A 17516-nucleotide genomic window follows, 5' to 3' on the forward strand; every position below is an offset into this window, starting at 1 on the left:
GCATTAATGGGAAGACTCATTTAAAAAAGTAAGTAAACAACTCACACACTTAGATGTAACCACTTTATTATGTCAAAATAAGACTTGAAATGGTCTGAAAACATGATCTGTGGGAGTTTTTAGTGAGTAAATCAGCTTGTTGAAATTTAAAGTAAATTTCTGTGTCTGTGACCAATATTTACTGAGCTTTGATGAATGATGAACCGAATAATTCAAAAATAGTTAAAAGTTAACTATTAAAAAGAATAGCTGAACATAAGATCACAAATAAAATATTTTGTATAAATTGTTACTGCCTTGAGTTATTATTTTGGAATAAATGTAAAATGCTTAATAACTTGATGAGATTCATACTTAAACAGAATAAACAGAATATTGATTACATTGTTAATGTAAAAATATAAAATAGAATTGTATTTGTTGTTGTTGTTTTCTGGTAGTGTAAGTAATGTTTATTTAACCAGGAACATGTGAATGAGACAGGGATTTTCATTTGATTAAAAAAGAAAAGGACTTTGCCTCTTCATTTCAGAACACCACCTGTATGTATGTATGTATATGGTATGTATGTATATGTGTATATGTGTATATATATATAAATACAATTTAAAAAAGAGTGAGTACACAAGAGCAATTCACAAACACAGGACCCTACAAATAATAATGACAACTACCCAGGAGGCCCATTGTTATAACCTACTTTACATCTAGAAGGCCAGATATCCTTTGCACGGTATAATGCCAAGCTATCATACCATGTCCTTTTTCCAGGCCAAGTCTATTAGTCCTGACTTCCACCTTTGAGATTTAGAAATTAAGCAGTCTTTAAAAGCCATATCATATGTCATTATAATAGTGTATAACATGTAGACCTATAGACCTAAGAAACCCTATATATATATATATATGTGTATATATATATATGGTTGTTATTAAAGGTGAATACATCTAAAGCTTTTGAGACTATTATTTTTTATTTTACTTTTTCAGTTTCAGCACATGCCCCTCAAAAGGTCTGTGCACGACCTTGCATGTATGTATGCATGTATGTACCAAGAGCTTCTTAAAAACCACAACAGATTCCTTGTGTGTTTGCGCACATTTGGCGAATAAAGCTGATTCTGATTCTAAATATCCAGCATTCATTTTAGATTTCCAATGCCGATACTGGATATAATGTATATACATTTATACAAACACAATGTAGTCTCTAAAATAAATAAAATGTAAAAAATAAATATAAAATGGATTTGAAATATGCAAGGGATAATATAAATTGTAATGAAAATAAATAAAAGTTAAAACTCTTTTTACTTGTGGTTTCAGACTTTTGGAAAATAATTTTGATATTTTTTTAATTAAAATTAATATAGAGATTGTATTGTGAAGTAAATAAATAACAGCACTCTCTTTCAAAAGTTTGGGGTTTGTAAGTTTTTTTTTTTTTTTATGTTTTTGAAAAAAAGTCTGTTATGCTCACCAAGATGATCTTTCTGACCCCACAATTTTAAATGGTAATGTTGGTGCAAAGCTGACATAACTTGACAAAAAAGGTCATGACCCAAAAATTACATCCTAAAAAGCTGAGTGTTTATATAATTCCCATTTATATACAAACTAATTTCATAGTTAGTCTCAAGGGCTGTCAAACAGTCTCACCTCAAGCTGCATGTGGACACACTCAGGTATGGTTTCTCCATACTGCTCCAGAAGACTAACCACATCACTGACAGGTTCAAAAAGCTGGTCTGTACTAGTCTGCCTGTCTCTAATCTCCCTAATCACCTGCACAAGAGCCTGGTAGTCTCCACCACACACCGGCTCTTTAAGCCTGGATTCCGCCTGGAGCATGAACTCCTTTATTTTGCCAATACTAAAGAACATCAAGATTACAAACCAGCAGAAATCAATTACTTGTATTGACTCAGGAAAGCATTTGGAGTTTGGAGGAAAATTGGGGCATTAAAGTGATTTTTTTTCTATGTAATTACGGAAGGGGCTCTCACCTGTCGTTAACATAAGACATCAGGTGCTCCTTAAACATCCAGGTCCATTTTTTGATTATGTTAAAAAGACTCATCTTAAACGAACGGATATCCACTCTAAACCAACCATCAAATACCTGCCAGTCCTCCAAACGGCTGACCTCTGCATAGTTTTCTTCATAATGATTAATCTATTGTGAAAGGAGACAACTTACTAATAATATGACAAAAAAATGTTCTTACTGTTATCAGAAAACTGAATATTTAATACTGAATTCACACCGTTTCAAAACCTTTTCAAGGAGAAAAACTATATTCAAGGAGAAACATTAAAAGCTGTATATTTTCACCTGCTCTTTGAATTGCATTGCATCTTCTCCATATGCTTCCACCATTTCAGCTGTCAGTGCATGACCACAGAGGAGGAACTGCCTGAGAAATTCAACACTGTCATCCAGCCACAGGGGACTATAGCGGTTAAGTGAGTCTTGGTATTGCAAGGCTTTTTTCATGACTTCATCAACTCTCTACATCACTTCCTGTCAGAGTTCTAAGAGGTCTAACATGCCCTCGAGGTCAGCCTAAACAATGCATAAAGAAATATTGTTTGTACAGTATATGAACAAAAAAACAAAACAAAAAAAAACTACCGCAAAACTTCTTTCTGACATATATTATACAGGAATAAAAAGAAAGAACAGAGGTTCAAATGTCCGAGATCACTTGTGAAAATGCTTTTTATTATGCTTTTTTTTCTAAATTATGACTTTTTTTATCACTTTATATATTTATTTGTAATATTTATCAAAAAACAAATTTGTATTAAAATAATCATTTAAAAAAATAATAATAATTATAAATTATTAAAATAATTTAAAAATAATTAAATAATTTACATTTCTCAAAATGTGTTACATGTATGGGGGTAGAATTGTTGATCTCAACAAGACCAGGTGAAACTTCTAAATTATCTAAGCTAACGGCGTGTGTTAAAAATACAATGGATAAAAAAAATACTGGCATTCATTTGTGAATCACTCGCTCTGCATTTGTGGATTTTGAAACATTTCTAGCGTCGAGACACACCAATCCACAAATACGTGGACTCCACCCACCGTCTACTCAAGCCAATCAGATAACAGCCACTCTTCGCTGACCAATCGTAGCACGTTCTCGTTCTCCCACCTTCTGTCTGTATGCCTTGAATGTTTCCCTGACACACCTGAAAACTCCCACCACAGTCTCTAACTTCTCCAAACCATCTTCAGTCTCTGCTCTCAGCAGCTCCTCTGCACTGAGATATGAAGTGGCCTAGATGGAGGAATGACTGACGTTCTGGTTACAACAGCATTTTAACCTCTATTCTAACAATATTTAAGTATCATTTATTTCTAATACTGTGTATGGCAAAATTTCTAATTCATTTTGCATTATAACATGTCTTCGTTTCAAATTGGTATGAATCCTATTATCCCTCCCGCTAGCCAGCTATAGTCATTGAAAGAGTGCCTTGTTGTTCCTTCACAACAAGGCACAAAATTGTTTCCAAAACCTTCACCCTCTCCGCTCCTCTCTGTTAGAATGAGCTGAAAACAAAAAAAATTTAAAATAAAAAAAATGAAAAATCCTCTTCTTTCGCTTCTCTGCATTTCTACTCGGCTCTATCTTATCTCGTAATCTAGCTTTCTATAAAAAGTGGTATACACTGCAAATATTTATGGGTCTGTGACAAATCGCTTATGTTCCTCTATTGTAAGTCCTTTTGAAGTTTCTGTTAAATGCACAAATGTGAATTTATTTCCAGGTTTAAATTTTATTTTGAATTACAGATTTTCAAGGTGACCTCAGATATTTGGTTTGGAATCCACTTTAAATTCATTAACTGAGTACCTGGTCGTCCTCCATGCTTAGGTGAGGTGCCACTCTCTTCACCTGAGCTGACATCTTGAACACATCACCTAGCAACTCTTCCACCAATCCGTAAAGTCCACCACCACCATCTCGATCCAGAGATGGTTTAAACTTAATCTCAGATCCCATCAGTAGCATTTGAGTCTCAAACAAGGGAACCTGCCTCACTGACCCCTCCATATTCTCAATGAAAAACTCCAGAGAAGTTGATACTGCATTGAAAAATCCCTCCACCACCATTTCATCTACATACTCCAAGTAGGCCTTCCATGCATCCAAAGAACTATCCGTAGCAAAAAGGATCATGTTCTCCTGGGAAAGATACAAGAAAACAGGAATGTTAGAGAAAAAGGGTGCAGCAAAAAGAATCTATAAAAAGACACTTCCTCACCTGTAACAAATTATGGATAGTTTCTCCATTTTTCCTGAGGGTTTTGCCACTCTTGCTGCTATATCATCCAGTTTTAGTGTTGATTCTTTCCTATGGTCTCTTCTACAGAACATTGTCTGTTTGCTCCATCCATTCATCAGAACTTCCATTATCTCAATATTGTCTTTAGTTTTTTGTAGTCTTCTCTCCAGCTGATAGACAGTGTCCTTCAGTGAGCAGATGTACAGCAGTTCAGCAGTCTCCGTCTCCTCTTTCATAAGAGCAGCCTCACTTAAAGAGCTGTCTGTTTCAGCTTATTGTACCACAGCACCAGTAAATGTAGGCTCCCCAGGTTCTAATGGAGATCAGGTAAAACACTCATATTAATGCCATAGAATATAAAAATACAAATTGAACTGATAGCAGACAAACTGAGTATTTACCTTTAACCTTAAAGAACATCTTTCTATTTTCATTCACCTTCATAGCAGCAGAAGGGATGCTCATCTGATTAAGGATTTTCAGGTGTTTCATGTCCTTGAGCACAGCAATCAGCTAAGGTGAAAAAGTTCCGTATTATGCAAATGAATACACTGAAAGATTCCTCAAAATTAGATGCTCCAACAATTTAAACGAATGCCTTATGCTGTGATCAACTTTAAACACACTACAGTTATGTTCTTCACCTCTTGATTGACGTTTACTTAGGTTCTCTTTTGATTAGGGGCTGATCCAGGTTCATCTGGCAGGCCTGGTTAATACTGCCACACCAGCTCAAATAGACCTGCTTCTCATACTCATCTAAATGAGAGGACATCTCCCGATACTTTTGATAGACCAGCTCCATTTCTGCACCTTCAATACTCCTGTAATATAAATGCACCATCATCTTTCATTTGTACCATTAAAAAAAGAGAGAAAACAATAATAATCTGAATAGAATTTAAAACACTTACATATTCAGAACAAACTGAAATTTGTTCCAAGGGATATGAATTCTGTCTCTAAGCATTTTTGCCCACTTCAGACACCCTGTCATAGTAGGCATGTTCTTGCTCAAATGCAGATTGTTCCTTATTTTCTGGAGTGAAATTATGAATTGCACAAGGTCCTTTTTGTACAAGAACAACATTCTGTTCAAAAACAACTACTTTACCTGCTCAAGATGAGAATCAAGCATTTGTTTACATTTGTCCAGCTCATCTCCAAAAAGCTGAATCACTTTGGAGAAATTAGGAATAAATGTTTCCTTTATGATGTCTCTTTCCAAGAGGGGTTTGAGTACGGCGACCATCTTAAAACATATACAGATTGAAAGATCATATAGGTTATAAGGCTATTTTATGTTTTTTCCTATTCATTTTAACTAAATCTGTCTCACCAGAACTGCTTACTTTGAAAACTGATTCCAATCCTGAACAATCTTGAAAGGCAAGGCACAAAATACAGGGCAGTCGTCGATCAAAATCTCCAACTCTTTCTTGGAAACTTGAAAAGTCTTTTTCGAAATCCTTTACACAAAATGTAAAATTTAAGAAAATCAGTTATTTCAAATGTGTTTCATAAATTAAATACGGAATATAATTTGCTATCCTCATCAAAAATGTTCTAACAATTCATAGTAAGAATAATTAAATCATTAACCAACATGCGCATTAGATTGTACATTAAGTAATAATGTATTAAACAATATAGGCTGTTATTGAAATGATTTTTGATAATGACATATTAAGTTTAAAAAAATTACTATAAAATTGCTACCAAAAAAAGTTACATGACATACAGAACAAAAATTATGATTTACGAGAACAAATAAGCCTTTGAGGGAAAAAAGGCTGTTGCCAATTACCAGGCATGTTGTATCCAAACATACCCTATCTTTACAAGAAAGCCCTAAGAACTCTATAAAATCTGAACTATAGCAACTATAGCAATAGATCTATAGCAACAGTGAGAGTTATATCTGCAACTGCACCAAACACTCATATATCACATTATCTACACTAATCAGTAGGCATTACTATTACCTGTATCACTGTATACTATCAGACATCAAGCTGTTTAAGCTTACATTGCAAATGTGTGTTTCTATATGACTTACTGGAGTGTTGTTATCTTATGGCTGATTCTAATATACCCCAAGCAAGGAATACACTCCATGCAATCATACCCAAGCAGTCAAATCAAGGGGATTGTATTCTTGATCCCTTATGTTTTTGCAGAACTGGAGAAACTCTGTATGTAGTCGAGAGACCTGCTCAGTCTAAACCCTTCCTCTGAGACCTCCAAAAACCAGCTTCTCCAACCTTTGGAACTCCAGCATAGTGGAGAAAAGGGCCTGGAACACATCATCATTTTTTTAAATGTTACGTTCCCACAAAAATTTAAGTAAAAACAACTTTATTATTTACATGAAACAAAACTGAATGGTGGCTGAAAGTGAAAGTGCATATTGATTGACTGATTGATACTTTATTGATCCTTTACAGGAAACTACATTTTCACGGCAGCTTCAACACACAAAACACAGCACCACACATAACAAACAAGTCATTTCTAACTCTACAAATATACAATATAAAAGAATAAAGTGCAAATAATAAGTGCAAAACTAGACTGTACTAGATATTTACTATACATACAGTACCAGTAATTCATGTTATCACAACACATTAATCCATATTAATTAATATTATCACTTCAAAAGATGTACTGCTTACCTTCAACTGTAAAACACGAGCCAAGAAGTCATCAAATCGAGAAAAAACAAGTGCTGAAGGAAAATCCCAGCACTTTGGTGCAGAATAATGACTGGCCAAAGCAGCCACCTTCTGTCTGTATGCCTTGAATGTTTCCCTGACACACCTGAAAACTCCCACCACAGTCTCTAACTTCTCCAAACCATTTTCAGTCTCTGCTCTCAGAAGCTCCTCTGCACTGAGATATGAAGTGGCCTAGATGGAGGCATGACTGAAGTTCTGGAAACAACAGCATTTTAACCTCAATTCTAACAATATTTAAGTAAATATACTTTGAAACATATTTTAGCAAATACAGAGTTCTGGCATGAAACTCTAGATGGTGCAGTCTGATAGGTCTAACTCAATCTGACCTAATGACATCATTATCACATGGCACAGCTGATTGGTTCTCTCCTGTATTGGAAGGCAATGAGCTCGCTGCTCAACATTCAAATATATGACTAGGGCTTGCCGTAGCAGTTGCAGCTTGCTTCAGAATCCCTCCACCTTCCCCAGCTCCACCTGTATAGATCTGCTACGAGGTGATTCATGTATGCTATATGGGGGTTATTTCATGTATGTTATATTTGCAGCAGCAATACTTCTTACATGCTCACAGCAGCATGTTGTGAATGTATTGGCAGTAGCAAGTCTCGGTACTTGCTCTGCCGCAGCAGCGTAGCAGATCTATTCCGCCAAGGCCAAACACATCAACAATGTCATGTACATTACCATGCCAATCCCCCCGAGAGTTGTCATGACAGAAATATATTTTTGGGCATGTTTTGTATATTTTGAAATTTATTTAAAAACAAATTTGAAAATATATATTTTTGGCATACAGGTGTCCATGACAAAAGGAACAAAAAAAACATTATAAAATCTAGCTCCGAGATTTTTATTGTTGGTTTTATATGGTTTTGATACTATTTTCAAGAATATTTTTTATTTAATGACTCTTTAGTCAACCATTAAGTAATCAAGTAAAATATACATGTTTTCCTTACACCTTGAATACATGTGACTGTACACAACTTTTTTTTTTACATACATCATGAATTATTAATTCATCAATGTAATTAAATTTTTTAGGTGACTTGACTTGACTTAATTAGAGAACAGTCCATTTCTCTGGGCATTGTGTGTCTTTCTTATGAGGAAAATGAGGGAGTTTATCCCCTGCATTCCTTTTAGGCCATAAAACCAGTGATATCATGATTAGTTGTCATGGTGACCAAGGTGGGGGATGGTGTTCAGCCGAAATCCTGGCATCCAGTATATTGAGTGAGGGGACTGTGACGATTTGTTAATCTAATGAATAATTGATTTGTTAAATCAAATAAAAATTAGTGTGTCAGATTGGTCGAGACGCTACAGGAGAGTCGCACCACATGACATTGTACAACCTAATCTTGCCATGTCATAAAAGGTTAAATTATCTGTTATCTTAAGTGCCTTGTTGACCTTGACATAGTTATGAGCGTGTTTCTGCATGTTGGTCGCACCACATGACTGATTTGGCAAACGAACATTTTCAAATACACGAAGCATAAATTAAAAAATTGTCACATATGTCATACCTGAGAATGAAGAGGTTGCAGAGCAACGATGCGTGCAGGCGAACGATAGAATGAACAGTGAGTCCAGACCAGAAATATAAGATGAAAGACTGGAGGAATGAGTGTATAGATGGATGGGAACTCATTCTCCTCCACTTGAGACAGCAATGATCTAAGATCTATAGGTCTGGCTTCCTGCAAAGCTGAGTGACAAATACACATAAATGATAACTGGGCAGAACTTTAACAGAACGCCATTAAGCAGTGGGAAGAACAGACAGAACTCAACTGTATTAATCAAATGTGTTGGGAACATCATGTGCCTTACCATCAAAAACAGCCTTTGTCAAAGCTTTGAATGATGGGAAATAACTGCTGTCTATAATTTCCAGAATCCTCATCATTTTCTGAACACAAGGATTCTGTAGCTGAGAATTACAAAGATTTAGTACATTATGAAACATTTCTGCTTGCTAATACATCATGAAATGTTTGTTTCTGGACAAACCTGTTCATGAATACTCTGTATGTTTGTTTTCCTGGCGCTCCAGAAGTCAAGTTCAGCTTTTGGTCCAGGGTTCAATCCTGTCACAATCAAGTCAGCAGAATCTGCTCTTAAGACTTTATGGATCATGTGCGTCCAGCTGATGACCATGGACTCAATTGCATGTATCGTGGCTCTGCTGCAACTGTCTTGTCTTATTTGAAAATGAGAAATTGATTATTTTAGTTAAAACGAAGACACTTCATACTTTTTAATCGTATTCTGTATACATGAGGATTAATAAGTGAGTCAGACTACAAGACAATAAATAACCTGAAAGAATATAACATAGTTAATCTGAAGTCAAAACCAAAATGTTCGACAGAATTAGACAACTAAGATATGACCACTGGCTTTAGTGACCAAACAATACTGTTTGAAAGTTTGAAAGTTTATTAAGTTTCGTTTGGTTGGTAAGATTTTTTTATTTATTTTTTATTTTTGAAAGTCTCTAATGCTCACCAAGGCTGCATTTATTTGATTAGAAATACATTAAAAACAGTTATATTGTGAAATATTATTACAGTTTAAAATAATTGTTTTCTATTTTAATATATCTTAACGTTTTATTTATTCCTTTGTTGTCAATTCTGAATTTTCAGCAGCCAATACTTAAGTGCTCAAGATACATTTATTTATTACCAATGTTTATAATAAGTATCATAATTTACATATATATATATATAATTGCACATGATGGTGATGCTCCAAGCATATCAGGCTGACCTGCTGAAAGACCGGGATAGCGGCCTTCACGAAGTCCAGGTCTGAGCCCGAACAACCCAGGGGTCCTAGCCCGTCTCGGTTTGAGGATCAGAGACTGGCTCAGAAGGCTAGTGTCGCAGCTCGGGCTCCTCCCCCGCTCACGGGTAGGGGTAGGAAGAATCGCGGGTCAAAGGAAGGTAAGTAAAAGACCTAAGGGATGTCATCCAGACAGGGTGTCAGCGCTTTTGTCTGGATCAGAGTGATATCTCAGTATCTACTCATTTCCTTCGGGGGTCTTACATCTGCCCTTATCTTCACCTTCCTAATTCCCCTGTAACCACCATCTCTCCACCTGACCGAGGTTAGGTGGGAAATTTCCTGCATTATAGTCTCCTATGTTGGACCTATTAGGTTTGGTTGGTTCTATGGCTTCATAGTGACCATCTTACTGATGGTTCAGTCTAGAGGCTTCTTCGGACAGAGCTCCGACGTGGGAACCATGGTGGGTGAGTACGATCCATGTCTAAATATATGTATATATAGATATATATATATGTGTGTGTATAAACTAATGAGCTGGTGGTTGTGTGTATAACCCTTGTAGCCTCTGGACCAATCAGACACACCATTTTTCATTTGATTTAACAAATCAATTATTCATTAGATTAACAAACATTCACAGACCCCTCACCCAATAAATATACTGGGGGCCAAAATGTCTGTGAACAGGGCCCCGGGACCCTAGTTACCATGGCAACCCTGACACCAGATACATTTACGATCTAATGGCATGCGAGAGTCACCCCTCCCACTACAATGTCCATCGAAAATCCACAGTGCACAGTAGAAATGGACTTTTCTACTAATTAATTTATAGGGAAACCTTTCTTTGAATGAACAGTGTACCCTTCAGGTCATGGTATATGTTGTCTTTGATATTTTTAGACTATTTTATGCAGGCTTATGATCGAAACACTCAATCCTGTCAGCTTACATATATATATATATATATATATAACCCTACCATGTTTAGTATCTATGAATTAGTATTCGGATGATCTAATTGAGAGTGTATATTGTATGTTTATACCTATGCAACATATTAGTGTTCTAAGAATCTTTATTAGTTTGTGCATCCACACCCCAATGATGTGTGCTCTCGGCGCCTATTTATACTATAGTCGCACCGGTAGTGACGTCATGGCTGTCGCCGGCCAACGAGTTGGTGTTTTTTCAATATATGCTTCAGACACGGGTCACGATGAGGCATTCCTCCATAGCGACCCCTAGAGGACGCAGTGTCTCATTCCCTACTCAGGGAACCATGGTTACATAAGTAACCTGAGATGTTTTTTGAGCAAGGTGCCACTGTCAGGGGAGTCAAAAGATAATTACATCATCATTAGGGTTGCCAATTAACTTCAGAAATGGAAAATAAGGGCTAATTGTGATTCTTTATCTTTTATTCTTTAAGAAAATAGTATTTATTCTTGTAGAAAATAAGTGTTTATTCTTTAAGAAAATAAGGAACAGAATAAGGGACGATCCAAATATTTGTACTGTACAATAATGTAGGCCTATATCTGCCTGCAGTTAAAAAGTTCTCATAAATAATCACTTTTGTTTTGCTTAACCCATTTATGTAGCCTACAATTATTCTAAAAAAAATTATAATGTCATACAAAAAATGCTATCGGCCTGAGTAAATTTTACCATTATAGACTTTACAAGGGTAATTTATGAGGTGAAAATACTGTGAAATTACAAATGGCATGGAATTTGAACGCATAACAACTGAAGGTCTATGAAACGTCAGTCAATAAAGCATTTTTTAAACAATGGCACTTAAAGTTTTGAACTAAAATATTGTTTCAACCATATAGCCTGTGAATGAATAAAAATGCATACTTTTCAATGAAAGAACACTTAGAGTGTAGGTTGCTTCTGGTGCTTGGATTTGTACTTCAATATAATGAGGTCCAAGTTTAAGAATAGCCTACACTAGTTTTTTTTTTTTCAATGTATTTTTTCTCTCTCTCTCTATTTAACAGCATTAACTTACAATGAAATACGTCTTCGTTTTCGTTTTCCTGCCTTGCTAAATGTTGGGCTCATAACAACTGAAGGTCTATGAAACGTCAGTCAATAAAGCATTTTTTAAACAATGGCACTTAAAGTTTTGAACTAAAATATTGTTTCAACCATATAGCCTGTGAATGAATAAAAATGCATACTTTTCAATGAAAGAACACTTAGAGTGTAGGTTGCTTCTGGTGCTTGGATTTGTACTTCAATATAATGAGGTCCAAGTTTAAGAATAGCCTACACTAGTTTTTTTTTTTTCAATGTATTTTTTCTCTCTCTCTCTATTTAACAGCATTAACTTACAATGAAATACGTCTTCGTTTTCGTTTTCCTGCCTTGCTAAATGTTGGGCTCATGATCAATAAGTTGCATTCGCCCAAACTAATTTTGTAAAATCAAAATGCCGACAGTGAACCTGGGTGCAGCTCGCTATGAAGCGGGAGCAACCGGCAGAGGATTCCGGTTGGTCTTAAAGCCTTCCATCAAACGTCTACGTTCACAAATAACAATAATTTTCGCAAAAAGAATGATTAATTATCAACTGAGAATTTGTTATTATTATGGTCTTGTGAAAATAATAATATGGGCTGCGAGAAAATAATAAATAAAAAGAGTAGGGCTGCTGTGAGTGCAGTCAGTAGCATGACAACACGGGCCCTGCAGCCAAAAAACAGACCGGCCCACCGGGAATCCTCCCAGTGCTCCCGATTAGCCAATCCAGGCCTGCTCTGAAGTATTGTGTTTAAATGGATAAATTCACACAAAAATGATGTCAAAATGCCCGTCTTGGCAAGTATCCTATAGCAAACATAGCCGGCTCTTAAAGTGACAGCACTTTCTTAAAGAGGTCATATGATGCTGCTAAAAAGAACTGTATTTTGTGTATTTGGTGTAATGAAATGTGTTTATGCGGTTTAATGTTCAAAAAACACATAATTTTCCATACTGTACATTATTGTTTCTCCTCTATGCCCCGCCTTTCTGAAATGCGTTGATTTTTACAAAGCTCATCAGTCTGAAAAAGTGAGGTGTGCTCTGATTGGCCAGCTATCCAGTGCGTTGTGATTGGCCAAATACCTCAAGCGTGAGACGGAAATGTTACGCCCCTTACCATATTGTGATGCCCTGTCAGGCCAGAGTGATGATTCAAAAACATGAAAACCCATTATAAACGAGGCATTCGTTGCATCCAGTGGGGACATAATTATGGATTATAATGACTTATACTGCCTTTTTACGCGTTGTGTTGCATCACGCCACGTAAACATAAAACCATGTCTGCATTTGTGATCAGAGAAATTACAAACAACAAGCACTACTCTGCACTGCCCAAAAAACTCGCTTTAAATATATAAAATATAAAAACTCTTTAAATATAAAAGACGTACTTACAGTCTGTGAGTCAGAACAGCCGGCATTGTAGTCTACTCTTCCAGGATCAGGAAACGGTCCTCCATAAAATGTGCTGCACACATCTGAATATTTGGGTTGAAGTGTTCTGGAACAGTATTGTAAATACAACTTAACCACTGATTTCTAATCGTGTCCATTTTTGGAAGGCCAAACAAAGTAGTTTCGCTTTCACAACGAAACAGCGTCACACACGGCGGCCTAGAGTGAGCAGAGCTACCGTGAAGAACGGCGGGAGGGTTAGAGTGAGTAGAGGCGGGTAGGCTTGAGAACGGCGCTGCTGGCGATTTTCGACAAAGGAGCGTCTGGAAGGACATGTGACGACTCCGGGCTGGACTCCACTTCATCCACGGTGAAAGCCGATCCGGCGATCCACAGCGCAAAGTTGTAGTATTTCCTCAGCAACCAGCACGGATCAGCTCCACTGACGAAGCAGATATCATCCTCTTTTGGAAGACCAAACAAAGTAGTTTCGCTTTCACAACTAAAGCACACAGCGTCTTTACAACATGGCAGCGGAAACAACAGAACTACAGCGAGAATAAAAGTTTCTTTCTTTGCGTGAACATTTGGGCGGCATTATGCAAATCTTCCCACATCGTGATGTAGATATTTGGGGGCATGTTAGAACGAGTCATTTTAGGTGGGCGTGGCTGACTCTTAACTTTTATAAAGAATATCTCTTTGAATTTGAGACTTTAGTCTTTGTAACTTTACAGATCTTCTTTATGCACCAAGAGTTTGTAACACTCCAAAGAGAAAAGAAAAAATGAAGTCGCATCATATGACCCCTTTAATATTAATCAAACCGCAACAACAAAGAAATCACTCACTTCTCTTGATTGAATAGCTTTTGTAACTTTAATAAAGATTACATTTCATCACTTTATTCAATTTCTGTACCTGAAAACTAATGTTAGACCTACCTAAAAAATCCTGAAAATCACTGTTTATTTTATTTGTATCTTTACCCTATTGTATTTATTTGTGTTGGTATTTGCTTGTAGTTAGATAGATTATTCTTATTTTCTTTATTTTTATTTGACAGTATAGTTTTTGCCTAAACATAACACATACTGAACCATACCGAAACCGTGACTCTAAAACTGTGATACAAACTGAACCTGAGTAAGTTGAACCTTTCCTCCCCTACGCATAGCATTAAAGGCACACCTGTGGTCTATGATTTTGCATGCATTGAACAGGCCTATATTAATATCAGACAGAAATGTAAGTGCAAGGCCTTTTTGCTCAATTACCTCTGTAAAAACAGTTAGAGCATTGGACGCGGTCCCTCTGAAAAATAAGTCTAATACGCGTTTCGAAAAACATTGTAAAAAGTATTTAAAGGGGTCATATGATGCTTTTTTAAAGATCATTATTTTGTGTATTTTATATGTCTATGCACATACCACTCCACCCAGGCCACACGTCAGTCATTTAGACCAAAATGTTTGTTGCACTTGTCCACATCAGCGATTAAACTAATATGGTCAATCTGACTTAGTAGGCACGCTTCAGTGTTCACAAACTGTGAGCGTTCCAATTTCCAAAAATTGCAAAATTCTTAAAAAAAAAAAATCTGGATAAATTATTCCTTGCAGGACTATGCCAATAACATTTAAAACTGAATTGTGTTGCTATAAGTGAGTATCAAACTCAGCCATTTATAGGCCTACTTTATTTTTACAACGTGATTATTCACACGACAAACAAACAAACAATACATAAATAAATATGCTGGAACAGGTTGACATGAGACTACAAAACGTCACAAAATCCACTGCTAAAACGTCGTAATGTTTGTGCTGTTGATTTCCCCAAGTGAAATATTACACACACACAAATTAAATTGATAAAAAATTAAGAGATGTCTGTAATATTTCTTAATAAATTAACAGTTTTTCATTCATGAAGTTCTTGACATGGCAAAAATCCCAACATCTATCTCAAATCACTAAAGCAGTGAAAACATTTCAAGTTCATCGCAGTTGTGGAAAAAAAAAAAACACGATTTACATCCTTAAAAATTGTTTTTCTTATATCATCCAATGCATTAAGATGAGAAAATGAAAACTGTACTGCATGTTGTGAGATTCTTGAGAATTTGAACCGTAACACTCTTAACATTTCTAACTGATATTGTCAAGAACTGAAAGAATAGGGTTACACTTTACTTGAAGGGGTGTGCATAAGACTGACATGACACCTTCATAAACATGACATGACACCTACATAATCATGATATGACATGTCATGAATATGAAGGTTTTTTATGCATATTTATGACAACTGTCATTAAGTGTCATTCGCTCAGTTATGTAATTTATTATGCAAAGATGACATTGTTTGAGATGTCTTTGTTATGGGCTATGGTTAGGGATAAGGGTAGGGGTAGGGTTAGGTCAAATAATGTCATATTTGCATTAAAAATGACATAACTGAGCGAATGACACTTAATGACAGTTGTCATAAACATGCATAAAACCTCCTTTATATTCATGACATGTGTCATGTCATGATTATGAAGGTGTCATGTCAGTCTTATGCACACCCCTTCAAGTAAAGTGTTACCAAGAATAGTATTCCTTAAAAAAAATCATTAGACATAAAACATAGGATTAGATGTTAAATTGTGGAATATAAATTACTGTAGGCCTGTGTCTCACTCACACACTTCCACTGTTGCACAACTGAAGATATTCATAAGTAGTGTAACTGTGAGGTGTGTTAAAATGAATTCTTCAGAAGGTCTCTGCTGACTTCACGTGAGTGCGCCAATAATGCCCTCTAGGGGCCTGTGGACCATTGAGACACACTGAGCGCTGTCTGCTGCCAACAAACCAGACGAGCTGTACCTGATTGCACTGCTTGATGAGCACTGTAGGGTCCTTACAATTCCGGCCTCCTTTTGGGAACTGTTTCCACACATAATTGATATGTTCCATCTAAATCTAAGGTAGCCTACATATTTAAGCATGAGGAGTCAATATAAAACACTAGCGGAGCTAAGTAAATATCCGACACGTTCGCGTCTCGTACAGCCGAGCTGCTAGCCTCAAAATGATTGCATTTTACAAACCTTGTTTTCTGTTCTTATATAATATTAAATAAAAGAATAATACAATAACAGTTTTACAGTGCCAAAACATATTTTAACAGGTTTTATTCAGTTGTGACTTATTTTAAAAATAGGCTATACTAAATAATTTACATTATTTATCTGTTCATATAGCTATTATGCCTTCAGTTTTTTTTGCCTTCCTATGAGTGTCCCTGAGGTGTTATGCAAGCTTCATAAAAGAACAAATTTGTTATCCTCCACCCGAGGGCATCTGTTGATGGATACGTCCTCCCAGGGGTCGAGAGGAAGTAACCATTCAACAACCACTGCTTATCTCGCTTTACTTGTTTTAAGTGTTCCTCACTTAAGATATGACAGACTGAAGTGCTCCACTTGGAAGGTAATAAAAGCCTTTTTATTTACTTTTACGCCTTTCTTTGCTGAGCAAACCGTCTGTTGCTCGGGATATGATAGCCTATTCTGTATGATCATTTCAGAAATATTTCCTTGAGGCTGGAAATAAATTACAAGAGTTTCAAAATGTCATTAAAAAATAAATGAAAATGCAGGAGCATGTTATTAGAATATCACATGCTAACATAAACCATAATACACTCTAAAAAATGCTGGGTTGTTTCAACCCAACTTTGGGTCAAATATGGACTAACCCAACCGTTGGGTTAAATTTTTACATTCAATTTTTAACCCAAAATTTGGGTAAGTCCATATTTGACCCAAAGCTGGGTTGAAACAACCCAGCATTTTTTAGAGTGTAATATTGTAATTAACAAAATATTAGTTATTAGGCAAATATTTGTATTTGTATGTGTGGAGAAGGTGGAGAGACAGATACAGGGATTTTGAGCATTCCCACAGGGAAAACATTAGCTGCATGTGTCCAGTGGGAAGCTTTATCCGTTTTAATAATCCCTCCAAAAGACTGGTGCCTACCCTATTGACCTTAAAGAAGATTAAAACAGGATACCCTTCCTCGTAAACCAAGTGCATTATCACACATGTAATGTGAAGTAGAATTCAACCTGTCAACTTATTCTGACATTTAATATGATTGTTTTTAAACTTTAAATTATGAAACATTACTTCTATATTATATTTTTATTACAAAATTATATATATATATA

The 17516-nt window shown here is 36.0% G+C and overlaps 1 pseudogene; it reads right to left on the reverse strand.

Annotated features, from left to right (window-relative positions):
* LOC107581620 (dynein heavy chain 11, axonemal-like) overlaps nucleotides 1–17516 on the reverse strand; it is a 142975-nt pseudogene that overhangs the window by 85832 nt on the left and 39627 nt on the right.

This window comes from Sinocyclocheilus grahami, unplaced genomic scaffold, assembly GCF_001515645.1.
Source record: "Sinocyclocheilus grahami isolate Dianchi unplaced genomic scaffold, SAMN03320097.WGS_v1.1 scaffold36.1, whole genome shotgun sequence".
NCBI lineage: Eukaryota > Metazoa > Chordata > Actinopteri > Cypriniformes > Cyprinidae > Sinocyclocheilus > Sinocyclocheilus grahami.